Consider the following 15,213-nt stretch of genomic DNA (forward strand, 5'->3'; position numbering starts at 1 on the left):
TGCAACTATTTTTTCAACACAAATATATGGCCCATGTTAATGTTACTCCGATGATGCCCAGCTAGTCTGATCATTTCTTGTAATTTCTTAGACCAATGACTGTCTATCAAACAAGTGAACTCCAAAAAGTCAAAGTCCTATTGCAAGTCACTTCCAAAATGCACACTGCAAATGTTATTGGGAATTAAAATATTGACTTCTCTCTTATTTGAGCTCCTTTTCAAGCCCATGTAGCTTATTTTTAAGTCACTGGCAGTTGTTATAACACTTCTGCTTCCACATACGGTAAAGTACAAATGAATTCTCAAGAAGAAATTCAGCAGGATGATAGGGTGGTACAAAGAGAGCAGAAAATAAACAAATTGGATTATCTGCCTAGTCAACCTGTCTGGAGATATACTTCACAATCTTTTCCAACTTGTTTGATGAGCCTTTAACAGGAAAGGTTCATATTCCATATCGTGTTGGTAATCTATGGAAAGCCTGAAGAATGGCAGTTGTTCTGGACAGTTGCTTGCTTTCTGTCTAGGCAAGAGAACTGAAGCAAGCAGTCTACAGTGTCAAAATGAAAATCCTGAATGCAAAATTACTGTCATTAACTTGATTAGTACATGGAAACAAAAGTCATCCATCTGTTTATTCTAGGAGGTACCATTTCCCAACTGCTAATCAATTTGTATACAAGTTGTTTACCTGTCTCTGGGAGCTGGCAGAATACTTTCATTACAAATTCACAGCAAAGTAGCAGCAAGCCTGTTTTAAGATAATTACTAAGCTACCATTGCACCTTGCTGTGAATTAACCTCATTAGTCTCTCAAGGGTAGTCTTAGTAGGCACATGACACCAAAACAAGAGCTCCCATGCCTCTCACATTTATCTCACCTAACATCTAATCCGATGATAATAAATTAAAACCCATCAATCAGGCATGATACAACAACTAACTGGTGTCTGAATAACGTGATTTTTTACATTACTATGTTCTTAATGGGAAAAAAAATCTTATTCTTCTGTCTACTTACACATCGGAGAAAGGACTCTATATGGTAGTTCAACATATGGGCTGATTCTACTCATTTAGCAAATTGTTAAACAGACAATTTATCTATTGATGCATATTGCGATGTCATGCAGTAATCTAAATTATGTTCGTTATTTATGGCTGGAACTGTTTGTAATAATGCATCCCGTGGCTGCAAACAAGATTTGGAGCCAGTAAAATGCTTCTTTCCTGAGATATTATGGACCTGTCCCTTTTGGAACAAGCATTAGACTTGTTCAGATCTGTCTGTCCCAGTAGAAGGAAAAAGCCTATGGCCAATAGCAGAGGAAAAGAAAGCAAACAAGAAACAACCTCTGCTGTAAAGGACATTGCTGGAAAAGACAACACCAAGTTGTGGTTTGGCTTTTTTTTTTTTCTTCCCCCTATTGTTTGGCATATGTTATAGCAGACTCTGAAATGTAAAGGTTACTGTAGAACAAAAATAGAATACCTCTGCTTCAGAGAAAAGCTGAACTAAATACAGAAAATTCTTTCTGGGTATGGGCATTATCCCTGCTCAGATTTCTGAAGCCGGCTCTATACAACTTAAAACAGATAGAGATGGTTGGTTTTGTTTTGGTTTTGGTTTTTTTTTTTTTTTTTTTAATGTTTTTAAATGAGCGATAAGAACTAGCTGGGAAGATGCCAAGATATTTTTTCTTTAAACCTGAAACATAATTTTCTTGACTGCTATAATCCCACGCAAGAGCCCAGGGGAAAAATACTAGGGGAATTTGAGAAGATTGATCAAACTGGCATTGTGTTGTAATTCCAAAGGGAATCCTGAGATTTTTTTCAGAGTATCGGAGTATATCAAGAGACCATGTAAACAACACCCAGATCATGAGTAATGTAGTAAAGGGAATGAAAAAAGGTACAACTACAGAGAAATAAGTATCTTTCCTAGGGCAGATTTTTCTTACAGAAATAGTCAATTTTCCTTTTGTCTCCTGAAAAAAATTCATACATATGATTTCCAGAAATAAAGGGCAGCTGTCTTTGATAATTCTTCTGTGGAAGTAAATGATAGAATTTAAATAAAACAAATTGGTTAGCTACATTATGATGGCTTCAGAAATGTCTAAATTCACTTTTCTCAAATTTTTTTCAGCCAATGAAATACGCTAGCTAATCCAGTCAAAATACAAATATTGTTCAGTTGCATGTAGTCCTCCCAGGGCATTTTACTGCATGTGTTTTGGTTGTATTTGAAGTAGAAGAGAAAGGGATGAGGTGGTTTGTTTTTTTTTTACAATCGGTATTGTCCTTCCTGAAGCAAGGCTTCTCCCTGAAGAGCTTATAAAAACTACATGGTCAAGGAAGGACAGCAGAGGGAATGTATTCTTCATTTGACATCCTTCATAGACTGTAGCAAGGAGATCCTGATACCTACCTATAGTCAGTCTCAAAAAGAAGGAACAGAACACATATTGAAAAGCAGAATTGCTTGCATGAATGTGACCAGACAGTCATATTGAGACAAAATTATTGTGTCCTGTAAACAAGACAGCTCTTTTTCAAAATGTAGTATTTTGCTGAAGGAAAAGTATTCATCACTGCCCACATGTCTCATTTAGTGTTTATTCTATAGGAACCTGATCCTCTCTTTCCTTTTGTACATTACCAGCCAGCCACTCACATTTCTGCTTTGGTCTAAATTACAAGTAGTTTAGATAAAATACTATGTGAGCAGTGTAAGTCTTGAAACCTGACATACCATATGGATATCATATGCCATCTCCTCAATGAATTTTCTTGCATTGTGGTTAAACTCACAGCTTTTCCTGCACCTGAGGTTTCTCCCATCTGTCATCTGAGATTTGTTTTAGAGAAGTTTATAACAGCTAAAAAGTATTTTCAATTCTTGTCAAATTTGGTTAGAACTGGCCCAAGGTTCAAGTAAGAAGGAAAGAAGAAGGTGGGAAAACTAGAAAAGGTCAACAGATGGATTCCTTAGATAACTAGCCTAAAAGATTTAATTCAACTGAAATGACAAATGTCTTTAACTTAGTTCAGATTGTAAATCATTTCACTTGCTTGTGAGAAATCATTCTTTTCCAAACAATATGCAAAATAACTTAGTAGTTGTTTCCCTTTTTCCTGGAAAGACTAAAATTTTCCTTGGGTCAAATCCTGACACAGCAGGACTAAGCAAACCAAGTACTGAGAAGTTAGGTAGGGAATAAGTATTGAAGATCCTCCCTTGCTCCATGACAACAGCCATTAATTGTACCAATTCAGAGAAAGATAAATTGTGACTTGGCCAATTCCTGTGACACTTCTGGGTTTGCCTTAAAATGATAACTGCCACAGACTCAACTGCTTAAGAACTCTTCCCCAAATCCTTCCTAACTCAATCAGCCTGTCCCAGCTATTATATCTCCCATCATGTGCTGGGTATTCAGTATTTGTGCACCCAGCAGTAATCCTCTTCCTCTGGGAGGCTCTGAACTGTTCCTTCCATTTTATTTTTCCCATTGTGATTGCTGGGAGGTAGGATTTTTCTCTCACTAATTCATAAGAAGTATTCTTATAGGGTATCATGCTCTCGGCTTAATAACTTGGCTTTATGACTCGCTACCTGCTGTCACATTGAAAAGAGCCTCTAGCTGCAGGTTATTCCTTCTCCTTTAAGTATTCAGGTGATAAACATCACATTTATGTTTACTATTCTGAACTATTCCCTATCATCAGCTCTTTGTTATCACTGGCAAACTTCTCAGATGTTTTAACAAATTTTTCATTAAATCTGTCCATGCAGATACTTTCAAAAAATCTCTAGAAACATGAAAAAATACAGAATGTAGTTCTATAGTAATTTATTTCTAGTCCAGTAATTTAAACACTGTACAGTAGAAAGCAGTGATATTTTTACAGGGATAATTCAAGATACAAGGTAAGGCATAGCCATTCTTTCTTGCCAAATAAATAATTTCCAAATATATTAATTTGAGTATATTAGCCCCAGAATGAATTCTAGAAACCAAACTTTTAAACATCCTTTTTCAAGTTATGATTGCAATTTGTGAGAGTATGTGTCACGGGCCAAAGATTTTATTGTCTTAGAAAATTGAAAAAAAATCTACAAAATTTAATTTAGTTACATATATTCTATAATCAGAAAAAGAGATTACTTGAAGTAACCAAACAGAAATTTGGAATAATTTGGGGAGTTGTTTTGTGACAGTACTCTTATTTTGAAAATGAAAATATTGCAGGAGTTTTAGAATATTGTACCCTTCCAAAATGTTGCAGAGATGAAAAGAATCTACTAGAGAAGCTTAAAAGACAGATTAACAATAAATGCCTGCTCTCCTGGCCAGTGTGGATGACAATCCTTTGTCCTTATACACTGTTAAACTACAGAGATTCTGACTGATGCCAGAAGAAAATGAACCATCTTTCTCCTTCACAATATAACCTTACTATAATGGGCAGTAGACGTTATAGAGGATATTCACATTAAACTCATTTCTTGCTAGCTCAAAATAATTTGAAAGAATTATTCATCGCTAACAATAACACAAACACTACACAAATCAAGGAAGTTGAAGAGGAAATTTTCAGTCTTAAAGGTCCAGAGACTTTGAGTTCAGACAGCAGGGTGATGTATGAAAACTAGGGACTAGTATGAAAAAATATAGGGACTAGAACAACTTGGAAACTAGGTAAACTTGCTGACTCTTCCACCTTTCTTTATAGAAATCTTGTTCTTTAGAGTTACAACAGAACCTGCAAAAATGTTTTCCTCAACTGAAGGTCAATTAATGGACATACTAGCTTGAATAGGAATGAGCACCATTGGGAGGAAGACAAAACATGAGAAACAGACCACAGTGTTTTTCCAGAATGCAGTGTGAAATGAAATATTTTTCCACACATGAAAAGTACATCAAATTCAACACATTAAGTACTATGCCCTCTGCTCCGTTATTTTTCATCTGTGTATACAGTTCTTACATGGAAGTAAAAATACAAAGTTCTTTCCTACATTGGTTTTGTTCCTATGAAAGTGAAAAATCCCTCCTTTTCCTTCCTAAAATGTTACCATATTGTGTTTCAGGGTAGAGGTAGAGATTTTCAACTTTATCTCATTAATAGACCATAGAATTCCCCAAAAACTGAGGAAAAAATCAGTATGTTTTTTAATACTTCCATACAATATTTAAATCTATACAATTTTAAGTGCAAAATATTAACTGCATAACAGCTTTGCTAGACCTGGGTTATAAATTAATTTTTTTTAGTACCTTATTGCAAGGTTGCATTACAAGTATGTTATAAAAGTCTAATCCTCTTCCGCTTCAGTTTGCTTTGTTGACTGCTACAGGTCATTTCAAGGAAGCCAAGCAATGCAAAGAAATTTCATTTTTCTGTTTAAAATACCTTAAAAAATAGTTTTGAATGTAATCACCATGTTCTTTTGCCTTCATTTTGTAAGACATGCAAAAGAACATACTCTAGTCTTTGAAAGAAGGAAAATACTGCAAACAGAAGTGTTTAACTAGCATTCTGAATGACACATATATATCACAAAGTCAAGAAAATTCAAATGGAAAGCTTCAGATTCATAAACCATGGCCTATGAACACCCAATACAAATATTTCAGTAAACTTTATACAAGGACAGTGATCATCTCCAGAGATCCCCAAGCTACAATTTAGCATTGCTAAATGTAAAATGTTTCACTATGCAGAGATAATTGGGAAGACACATCATGTAAATGATTTCTTGCCCTTTGAGTTCAGTATAACATCCATGGCATTTTGTCTTACAACTTTTGATCATGTTGGATGAAATGGCCATCAGAGCAAGAAATATTCATAACATACAACTGAAGTAGACTGCTGTAACATTTCTTGCATACCACAGCCTCAGACATTTTGAAGGCCAGGCTTCAGATACCTACTCTCCTCCTCCTGAAATAAAAGCTTTATTTGTTTTAGAATATATGGGAATGTGCACATGCTTCTTTCTTAGTGAGAGTGTATTACTTTGCTTTTATCCCTTGTATTTAGTCAGTTTTACACAGCAGAGATTGTCAAGAATCAGCAAATACATCTGACTAGCTTAGAAGAATAATCAGAGATAAAGAGGTAATTCAGTATTTAGAACCTCTGTTGACAGGGAATCGAAATGCAGTCCCCTCATACATTTCTTATACACAGTTGCTCCTCCTGTACCCGTCTTTGTGGTTGTTAATATCTTATTGTGTAAGTTGACTACCTTGTTTAAAGGTATCAGGTTTTGGTCAGTTTAGCTACAACTGTTGTTGGTACAGGGCAACATACTATGCTGGTCCAGAGCATACACTCCAGTGACCCCCTGGCTATGGGAAAGGTACGCTTAACACTGCACCTCACAGTCCAAGGCCTTGGACCATCCAGAGCAGAGGTCCTGCTGGCACAGACCACAGTCCTCTCCGGGCCCACACATGGGGCATTTGCCTGACTTGCATTGGGGCACAAGTGGAGCAGGATGTAAGATTTGTGATAGCAGCAGTAATAGTTGAATCCAGTTTGGCCAGCCCTCTGAAATGGATCTGCCAAGATGGGCTGCTGTAACAACCCAACCAAGATCAAGATCTTTATCTAAAAGGCTGAATTCTTTCTGTGTAGTCTAGGATAATTATCAAATAGAAAAACATTTAATGAAGATAGCATGGAAATAAAAGTGTTAACAAGGAGGTCTTTTCCAGCCATTGTCTTTACAGATCCTTGCTTCCACCCTTTGTTTCAATTAACTGAGCTGCAGCAAACTCCAGCCAAGTGCCCTTCAAAGTGGTTCCTTCTGTTCTTTAGCATCCTGCCCAGCTGCTTAGCCTTTCCATGAGATACAGCTCCTAGCAGCAGCTCACCAGTCTCACCCCCCTTTCAGCTTCTGCACCGTTCTTCCTCAAACCTGCCTCAGGGCCTCTCCCCTACCACGCTGCACCCCTCCTGCCCCAGGGGATGTACCTGGCAGATAGCTGAGAGCACACAAAGCTATTTTCATCTATCACAACAGCGTAAAAACAACTGTTGGAGATGTCAAGTTCTTGGGGGGGGTGGGGGTGGGAAGAGGCGTGCTAGGGGGATTGTTGCTGCTGTCAGCACTGCAGAAGTTATCAAGCATAATAACTTCTTGCTGCTACAAGCTTTGAAAAGCAAATATGTGAGGTGTCATAGCATAGAAATAGCAACAAAATCTTTATCTACATACATATTGAGATACCTGACTAAACTGAAAATGGGGTAGTAGTGTTGTCCAAGAAACGGGGGTTCTTTACCTCATGTGCAAAGAGCCAATTAACACACAGTCAAGATATCTGTACTTATTACGTGGATGTGCATGCATGGGTGCCTGCCCCAAGACAGCACACCATGCTTCCAAAAACTACAATTATTTATACACACAATTGATGCATATTCAATACACTGATACAGATGTATTATGTGATTGTTTATTATCTCTACACTTAGCATGTAAACTAGCACGCATGCCTAGTTTGCCTTCTCCACCTTCTTTTGAGCCTGGGGATGTAATGAGAGTTGATGGTCAATGGTCATGGTCTACCCCTGCCTGAATTAACTTTCACCTAGTTTCCTCATAATTTGGCAGACACAGACAGTTCCTCAGAGTTTGCTGTCTCTACTTCCCATTTATCCTACCTAGGCTTCTACTTCTTGTCAGGTGTACGCAATAACGGATTGTTTCAAGGTTAATCATCTGTTTCTACCATTGTTCTAACAGCTAATCATTTGGTTATGTAGTGTCATCCTGGTTACTGAAGCAAACTAATTCTGAGCGGCAGATTGTACGAGAAACTCTTTTTTTTTTTTTTTTTTTTTTTTTTTCCAGACAGGGATATGTCTGATAGAGACTATGCAATTCCTGAACTCCCTGGTATAGGCAGTCTCTATGGAAAACTGAGAGGTGCTGCAGGATCAAGGTAGAAAGATACAGGGCTTTCAGAATGACTCACCCCACAAAATGTCACATCAACAAAGCAGACTCTTTTTCTGCTATCTATCAAGATACTTAATTTGTCACAGTACCTTTAGGCTGTCTTTAACCAGGCCTTTCAATATCCTTCAAATTTTTGCATTTCTATTAAGGCCTTAAAGCCAAAACCAAAAAAGCTTACTAGACCAATATTGCCAAACAAAAGCCAGAATTAGAACAAAAGAAAACCTGCTTAAAGTTGGTATTGTTTTACTTTAACGAACACTTTGAAAAAAACACCATTTCTTATGACATGGCAACTTTAATATGAAATCAATATTTGAAGGCAAAGGTGTGAACGTTAAAGCATCAGTTATTGTCTAATGCTCTATTTGACCAAAATGTTCCATTTTGCATATTTCCATTCTAGAAAGCTGCCTCCAGTTAAAGGCATCTTTAATCTGAGGCTTAGATTTCACAGTCAGTAACCAATAGCTTGTTTCAGTCTGTCCAAGTCTGTTTATACACAAAAAAGCAGTTTCTCTGCTTTGCCTGTGAGGGGATGCACATGACAGCCTTTAGGTTTAATCTACAGGGGAGTAAAATAAATAGTCTGATGCACACAGGTGTCTCAGAACACGAACTTTCTGGGAAAAAATAACCCATAGCTATCTTCATGTTACCATTTAACATTCAAGAATACTTGAAGTTTCTTTTTCGGAGAAGTTTGCTTGATCAAGTAGCTGTGGAAATCAAGGTAATAATCACATATTTGAGATCTGAGCTGGGGCACGGAAATAAGCTTTCAGTTTTTTCTTCTTTTCCCCAGGAAACTATTAGATAAGAATTACATTTTTTGAAGTTCCCTTTATTGTAACCTATCCTGCAATGAATGTAAGTTTTAATACATGTCAGATAAGACTGTTTTCATTTTAACACTGTAAATAGCATAAGAAAACCTTTTAATATCTTCTAAAGGAAATATATGTACTATTGAGTCACTGTCTGTCTCACATCATCCCAGAGTTTACTCCTTAGAAGCAGGGCAAAAAGCTGCCTTTTTAATCTGTTTATTTGCATACTTTTGTGCCTAATAGCCCACAATGAGAAACTGTAAAGCTTCTTCTGCATAAATTCCATTAAACTTTATAGCAACAATTGCTATCTTTTCTGATCCATGCTAAATCATTTTTCTGCTCTGTCTAGAAGTAGAGGCACCCCTTTTATAGGCCTGGCTTCCTGATGGAAAGGTGTTATTGCATCTGTTACCTCTGCATATCTCGTAGGGAAAGTAACCTACTAAAAACAGGCAACTATTACTTTTACCATATGGCTTCTAACATCTTCAGGTGTTGGATCCATTCACACTCCACAAGCACCATACCCCCTATACATCTTAAAAAAACAAACCCAACCCAAGACTGAAGTACTGTTTATACACAACAGGAGCAGCAAGAGCAAAGCTACTCCCTCAGAGAAAGCCAGCCAGGAGCTGAAGGGAGCTACAGCAGAAGCCAGGAGCCTCACCAGCATGGATGCCAGCCCACAGCACCAGCAAACACAGCAGGCAAGTGAGAGTAGCAGGGATTACAGACAACCCGGTGACTACCAGCCATACTAAAACCACAGCCCAGCCATACCAGAGCTACAGGGCCCCTCAGAAGCAGAGCTGGATCAGGCGCCACCCCCCCCCCTGTTCAGAGGGGTCCCAGGTGAGGCAGTCCGGGGCAGTTAATGCCTATTAGTGCACTCAGGGCTTTCACATTATTTATCAGAAAACTTTTTCATTTAAGGTGCTCTATTTTTGTTATATTGCAGTGTGATGCCCCACACGCAAGTAAGTATTCTGCCATAAATGAAGCAGGTGGCCATTGTACCCGTTTGGTATGTAACACACTTTGCAGAGTCACTCACGGCTTCTCAGATGAGATTTGCATTAGACTCAGCTATCTTTTACTGAAAGCTGCTTTCTTATGCAATCTCTCTTTAAGTACATTTTTGGGACATTTCTGAGGTTCTTTATCAGTATGAGTACCACAGTATTTTCAGCATGACGCATATCTCTGTGGGTATGTGAGTCAGAAAAGTACTTGTAAAAGTATAATTTAAAATTTACTTCTGCAGTGGCTTAAATTCTGGTGACTTCTTCCACACAAGGCGCTACATTAATTCTTACAAGAAAGGTCCTGTCACTGACACTGTGCAAACATTGTAGCAGGTGAAATACACGGACTTGTAGTTTTCCTGCATTTTGAAGAATTTATGTCTGATGTTTTGGGTTTGAGTGTATTTTAAACAAAAGTTTAGCAATGTTCCTGTCTGAAAATCGGAGGGGTATTTTGAAAACTGTTCCTTTCCCTACACTTTCTCCAGAGGAATTTGATCTATTGGAACATACTGTTTCACTACCAATGAGATCACTGTATTATTGGAAAGTTGGCAGTTGATTTTAAATTTAAAAAAAAAATCTCTTTCTAGTTCATACAATACTCTCAAAAAGTCACCAGCAGATTATGTATAATATCACATATATGGTCTTCCGAATATGATACCTATTGTTTCTGTAGCTAGAAAATCTCATTAGAACATGTTTGGTTTTACTTAATATATTCAACACCTATAGTAGACAAATAGTACATTCTTTCCTCCCAGTAGGTTTGAAATCCCAGTTTAACACTGAATTAACAAAAATGTTGAAACAGCAATGACAAAGACTTTTATGCTTTTGTGCCTTCAGAAGGAAAGTCACATGGAGATCCCAGCAGGTGTAAGGGACCCCAGATTTAATTCCTAATTAAGGTTCAGAAACAGATTGGAGACATGCTAAAAAGCTTTGAACACATTAATCAAAGGCAAGCCCAGGCAGAAAGTGTTTAGGCTATATCTAAGTAACAGCATGATGGTTTATCATATGGTTTATGGTCTGGTATGCTTGTATCGCCAGCTGTCAACTGGCCAGCATCTATAACCACAGCTTTGCCTACAGAGCTCCAGCTGGAGTAGCAGCCAAAATACTTACCAGCTGATTTACTGGATCCTCAGCAGAGATATCACAGAGGTGATGCTCCATGCAGAGGACCTTCCCGCAATATCTGGGTTTTTACAGCTAGATTAGTGCAAATGCGCTTGCATGTGCTACAGTCACACTTCATTTGGCTGTTCAGAGACATTCCTTTAGAGGGACGTGCTACTCTCAGAGGGGGAAGGAAACAGAGATGTTCCTGTTGTGTTGATCAGAGATGGAGCATTATTAAAAACACTGAACCTGCCTGAAAGAGCCACTTCTTTTGATTTTGTCAGATCAGCTTTACATCAAATCAAGGTCTCACAAGCACAGTCCTATTTGGAAAGAATGATGCTTGTGTCTAAACATAGTCCACACCTGTCACAAGCCCTGCAAACTCGTACCTAAGGTGATTTACACAAACCTAAATCTAATTTTGCTCTGAACAGACACAGAGACAGCCTGGCTCCTCTCAAAATCTCAGCTTAAGCTACATAGTGCTTGCTTTGAATCAGCTCTCTGATTTCTCTGAAGAAAACTGGATTTCTCAAATCCAGTGGGAAATATCAGTGCAGAAGACATAAAATATGTCACCGGCCTTGATAAATCTCCCCCAGTTTATTCACAGAACAGTCTGTTGAAATCCCTTGGAGAAAGTCTTGCAAGATGCATCTATGTTCCTACCAGCTAGGGAAGTCTAGTAATAGCTGTGATAACCCGAGTATAGTAAGAGTAATTAGTGCCTTTGTCAGGGAAGACATCCAGCTGTGTCAAAACATGAAGGCTAGCTCATTATTCTCAGCTTCAAGGAATAGTGTCAACTTCAACTAACTGCTTTTCAGGGCTCTGAGTGCACCAATAGGCCTTAATTGCCATGATAAGCTTCTCCTGGTGTCTCTACTCACCATCCTCTGTAAAAAAATATTTAAGATCCATCTTTGCAACTAGTGCTATGTCTAGTGCTTTTTTTTTTTTTTTTTTACTGTTGATGGTATTTTTTCTAGTGTGATCTCAGATCTGACCTAGCACTTAGAATTGCTGTCCTAGTGATATTATTATGGGTGCTACCCTTCTGGTTTAGGGGACTGCTTTCTTGTTGGTGAGGACATTGTTCCTGTCTGTGTTGTGCTTGGTTTTGTCTCCTTGTTTGTTTTCCCTGTGGATTAGATTTGGTTTTGCTTCTTTGTGACACTTCATCTATATGTATATTCTCTGAACTCACTGCATGGAAATAAATTACTCCAGACCTAATTGAAAGTTTTGTATTGGTCTCTGTTTCTCTGCTGATTCTAAAGGAAGGCTGCTGAGAAGCTATTATGGTCAAGTATGAGGATTATTTCCTGTCATTGGTGTTATGGTTCTTTGTCCCTTGGTTCATAACTAAATTTCACTTAGGAAGGGCACTTTTTTACTAGTCTACCTCACTTTAGATGGCCTACAAGACTGCATGTTCGCACTTCTTTAGCTTTATTGAGAAACTTGGAGAAATGTATGTGCTCAGTAAACTAATGCTAATATTTGCTTCTTTTGTTGTAACAGAAGAAATTATTAAGTCAAGCACACTGGAAGGTGAATGAAGATGGTTATGCAATAAGTCAGGAACCTCTGAGGTGATGCTGTAAAAAGCATGCAAAAGACAGGTAAAGAGGAGGTAGAGTTTGCACTCTTCAAAAATGGTGAGTACATTCTTCTGTCTGTCTTGTTAACAGGATAAATAGACATCTTGATTATAAATACTGATGTAATTCGTTCCTCTTTAGACAAAGAGGAAAATAAAATGTTTCTTACCATTAAGGACTTAGTTGGGGAAAACCACATTTCCATAGTTATATGACCTAGTAAACTCCCTGAGGATGAAGCTGTAACTGTAAGCAGCTCCCTTTCAAGGAGATAAAGGGGGAGGGGGCGGGGGGGATGGGATATGAGACTAATTATATTAATTTCATTACTGGATTTATGGCAAATTTTTAGACTCCTCAAGCCTTAAACTTGTGCTACCTAAATTATCCTCCCTGTCTAAATATCATAAAGTTATATAGTGCAGGAAAGGTTCTATCTAGGGTAGTAACTCTTCAACTTATTTAATCTTATTCAAACCCAAGTAGAATATTCATCAGTCATTCCATATATTTATGTATAAGGTGAAAAGATTTGTTAAAAAAAAGTATGTCCTTTGCTCCCCGAAAACTACATAAGTTATTACTCTATCCAAAATCAGGTAAACTGAACCTACAGGATGTACGATACCACTTTTCATTTATTATTACAGTATTATTACAGAATTAGCCAAAAACACCGTCCTTCTCATGACCAAGAAAGTCTGCCTGCCATTAAATATTTACTTTAGCATTTCATGAACTATATGTATAAACTGCTGGAATTGCTTCAAAGATGACTGCAGATAAGGATCCAGTGATCAGAGTAGTGTGTTATTTTGCTGATTTGCTTCATTAAAGAGATTTTAATTGAGGATTCTCTAGCCTTACCATGTCAAAAATAACTGGCATATCTGGGATATTAAGACTATTAAACTTTGCTATACTAATACTACAAATCAGAAGACTTGAAATCCTGAAAACTCATGTAGAACTGTATCAAATAATTTGACTTCTTTTTAGCTTGTATTTCTAGATTTGTGACTAAAAATAAATAATTATAAGATTAAAAAAATAAAACAGAATTTGTTTTCCATGTCAACAAAGAGTTCATGTTACCACTAGGGAATAACAGTTCCTTGTCATTATACTCTTTGAAGTAACCAGAATAGAATAGTGTGCTTTGCCAAGCTTTCTTTGGTTTTTCTCATTCTCAATGGAAGGTCTTGTCTTACATATTTGTTATTAGAAAATCGGTCTCTGTCCATTATTACTGTACTCTGAGTTGCTGTTAATGCTGCTGCCCCAACCCATTTTACAAACTCCTATATTATCTGTAATACTTCCTTTCCAAAAAAAGACTAATACACTGTGCTTTGACTGTCAGTTTTACCTGTTTGTAGCTTTACGTTTCCTGTTCCCAAGGAATTCTGCTTATTCATTATTTATCTGTTCAGATAACTTTCATAAATATCTGTGGAATGCTGAAATATTAGCCTTGATGGGGGATGGAGTAGGTGCTCTGAGGGTGTATGCAGGGAAGAAGAGAGTTTGTGATTAGTTGTCCTGTATGTATTCCTATGAAACAGTGTTGAATTTCTGAATTTCAGTGGACCGTGCTGTAGTAGATACTGATTTGTGCATCAAGGACAAACATTCTTGTGGCGTTTGCCTGAGCTGTTTATTCTATAGGTTTTATTTTGCAAAAATTGTTGAATTTCCTGATTAAATTATTAAAACAAGTGTATATTTTTTTTGTCTTCACTTTCTTGAAGATAAGAAAACACAAAGATTTGCATTCCCACTGCTTTGCAAACACAGAAAAAAAAAAAACTTCTAATAAGTGTTTGTAAACTAAGATTTTGTTCTACTGAATGTAAATGGCTTTAATGACTTTTACTGGATTCTCCTATAAATAGGGTTGTGTACAGCCACAAGATAATGGAGGACTAGAGTATGAATATTCATTACATCTTCCTTTAAACTCAGGGGATGTGTTTACTTCTGTGGTTGTGGGTTTATGGTGATAGATCTCTTAATTTGACTTTCCAGAAAGGTAAGATGAGATTTTTATATGCCTGGTATCATCTAAAATCAATATTGGGAAAGAAAGATCTCAAAGAATTTCTTCGCATTAAGTAGGTAGCACAATGAAAAAACTTGCTATTGATTATTGGTAAATTACAAGCAACAGGGACTGGAAAGAAAGCTCTCTTCATTTTATGTCCTCACATACAGTCTAAAATTTTTGTTCTGAAGGATCTGAATGTCAGCCTTAAGAAAAATTTATCTTAAACTAAAAAATTAAAAACAACCATTCCTTAAAAGTAAAACCAGCATTGCAGTCTTATGAAATTGACAGATAATAGGAAAAATAATAAAGAGGGAAAATGAGGAACTTTAAGCACACTTTAAAGTGGGCTTTTGAAATTCTAAACAGTTGAAATCAAAATTTCTGAAAAGATTGTGTCAGGCTTTATGGGATGTTTCTACCTTCCCACCCTGACTTCCCCGAGGAAGTGCTGGGAAAAATCCAGGGCTGACCAAATCTTTCCTGAGAAGACAAAGATGATGTGTGAAGCTCTTTCTGCTCCAAACAGGCTATCAAGCCTCATACAAATATTGCCATGTTCTGAATAGGAACAC

This window comes from Athene cunicularia (genome assembly GCF_003259725.1).
Source record: "Athene cunicularia isolate RWA chromosome 7 unlocalized genomic scaffold, athCun1 chr7_part1, whole genome shotgun sequence".
Classification (NCBI taxonomy): Eukaryota; Metazoa; Chordata; class Aves; order Strigiformes; family Strigidae; genus Athene; species Athene cunicularia.